The sequence below is a fragment of the Helobdella robusta genome (assembly GCF_000326865.2).
Source record: "Helobdella robusta unplaced genomic scaffold HELROscaffold_583, whole genome shotgun sequence".
Classification (NCBI taxonomy): domain Eukaryota; kingdom Metazoa; phylum Annelida; class Clitellata; order Rhynchobdellida; family Glossiphoniidae; genus Helobdella; species Helobdella robusta.
The window spans coordinates 4,342-7,078 of NW_008705318.1; the positions used below are offsets into that span (position 1 = coordinate 4,342).

At 28.4% G+C, this 2,737-nt stretch overlaps 1 protein-coding gene across 1 annotated transcript in view; it reads left to right on the plus strand.

Moving 5' to 3' along the window:
* HELRODRAFT_195138 (hypothetical protein) overlaps nt 1–413 on the plus strand; it is a gene marked incomplete at its 5' end in the record, with an annotated part of 4,698 nt that extends 4,285 nt beyond the window's left edge. The window contains one exon of the mRNA XM_009028816.1: nt 2–413. The remainder of the gene's footprint in view (nt 1) is intronic.
* Nucleotides 414–2,737: the final 2,324 nt, after the last annotated feature.

The following is a 2,737-nucleotide window of genomic DNA, read 5'->3' on the forward strand; positions in this document are numbered from 1 at the left end:
TGGTGGTTAATAACAGTGTCGATATCATTGGCTGGTTGTTTTTATATCTATTTTTATCATACCGTGAAGATCAATTTTTATCGACGGATTAGTTTTTTAAGGCCGAATTTCATTCATCGCGTTAAAATTCTCTTTTTAAAATTGTCTTTAGTCGTGTAGATCATTTTCATTGGTTAAAATTCAGTTGAAATTCATTTTTATTGGCTGGCTAGTTGACAGCTGAAATTTTATTGGTTCTTTATTGGTGCAATTGATTTTAACTGGTTGATTTGAATGGTGGCATAAATTTTATTTGCAGCTTGATTGAATGAATGAACGAATGAATGAATGAATGAATGGACGAACGATTGAAACCATAATCTTGTCTTTACACTGTGCAGCTATCCATTCATTCATTCATTTATTCATACATTCATTTGCTCATTCATTTGTTCATTCATCCAGATTTACTTTCGTTTATTTATTTACTCAATCATTCATTCATCTTTTTGTTTGTTGAATTCACGCAGTGTACAAAGTTTCAAAATTTTATGCTTTTGATTATTTTTTTCAAACAAATTTTTTTTGTTTGTATAAAATGTTAGAAAAAACTTCACTCAGTTTTTGTTGCTATTGTTGTTGTTGCTATTGTTGTTGTTGTTTTGTTGCAATTAAACACAAGAAGTGTTTTTAAGTCATTCTCTTCTTCTTTCTTTCTAATATTAATAGACGCTGATGATTGTGATAGTTCTGCTGGTGGTGGTTGTGATGATATTTTTTGATGATGATGATGATGATGATGATTATGATGATGATTATGTTGCCGATGGGGGATGATGATGATGATGGCTGTGTAAAGGATGACACTGATTAAAATAATTATATCTGTAATTTATAATTAGGTATAATTATTATTATAATTAATGGCTATAAATATATATATATATATATTTACGCATTATTTATTTTGTTAAATTTTTTCAATAATTTTTGTTTAATGTATCTATTTATTTCATCTCTCATTCATTCATTCACTCATTCATTCAACTATCCATATTATTTTCTGTATTCTGTCTTTCATTCATTCATTTGTTCATTCATTCATTCATTTGTTCATTCATTTATTCATTCAGCATTGCGTCAATAAATTAATGAGTCATTAATTAATTAATTCATTCATTCATGTATATTCATTTTACCTGTTTTCATTCATTCCTTCTATCACAATTAATATATGTACTTGTTCGTTCATCCATTTATTCATTCATTCATTCGTTCATTCATTCATTCATTTATTCATAAATTTGTTTTTTCTACTGTCATAGCTTTTGATTGTTTATTTAATTCAATTATTATATCGATACATTCATTCGTTCATTAAATTCTTTTTTCCTTTTTTATTCGTTCACTCATTTGTTCATTAGTTCGTTCATTCATTTTTTCATTCATTTATTCATACTTTCTTTAGTTGTATATTTTTTCATCCATCGCTCATTCTTCTCATTGTCGATTTATTTTAATTAACTTATTTTTTCATTTATTCATTCATTCATTTAACTCATTTTCATAATTCATTCATTCTTTTAACTCATTATCATAAATTATTAATTAATTAGTTAGTTAATTTATTCATTTTATATTAGGTTCAATATGTTTGGTCAGTAGTTACGAACGAATGATCTGATGGATGAGTAAAAGAATAAATGAATGAATTAAGAATTGGTTAAATTGGCGATTAATGAATAAGACGAATGAATGATTGAATGAATGAATTAATTAATCAATGAATGAAGGAATGAATGAATAAAGAACTGGTTAAATTGACGATTAATGGATAAGATGAATGAATAAATGATTGAATGGTTGGGTAATGATATGAATGTGAATTATTTAATTAATTGATGAATGAATGGTGAAGTGAACGAATGAATGCATAAACCATACATGCTCCGTATAAAAGGTCTAAACAAACAGTAGATAGATAGATATTTTATTTATTTAATCTTTTTATCTTCAAAACCTTTTTAAAACTTGAAATACATTTTAGTTGTTGAACTTCCTGTGGGCGTATGTATATATATATATATATGTGTGTGTGTGTGTTTATGCTTGTTTGTGTGTATTGTATATAATGTATGTGTATTTATATAAAGAGATAGAAAAGCTATCACATCCAGTTGGAGGAAACGCAATAAAATAACCAAAAAGTCATTTGTAATAATTCGTTAATGTTTTTTACAGATGAAAATTTACCAAAAATTCATTGTGCAAATAAATAAGTTTTAAGCTGACTTCGAAATTGTAAAAATGGTAGGTTAGGGTCACGTAAGTAAATAGGTAAACCATTCCAAACAACCGGGCCAAGAACGCAAAGTTGCGGGAACCCGTAGCTAACTTTGTAGTCGGGATAAAAAACAAATTGCGCTCGGTTGATCGGAAGGAATATTATGAAAAATGACATTTGTATGATTCCAATCTATCAATGAAATAGGGAGGTGCTGCATTATTGACACATTTAAACATCAAAACTGCTAGCTTGAAGAAAACACGTTTCTCAACCCTCAGCCAGTTCAACTTATTCAAAATAGGCGTAACATGATCGAATCACCCAAAATCATCTTGGCCGCACGATTCTCTACTGACTGAAGCTTTGAAAAAGACTTTTTGGTGACACCATGAAAAGGACCATTGCAATAGTCCAGTCTGGAAAAGACGAAAGAGGAATCAAACTTTGAAGGACAAACGTGTTCAGTGATTT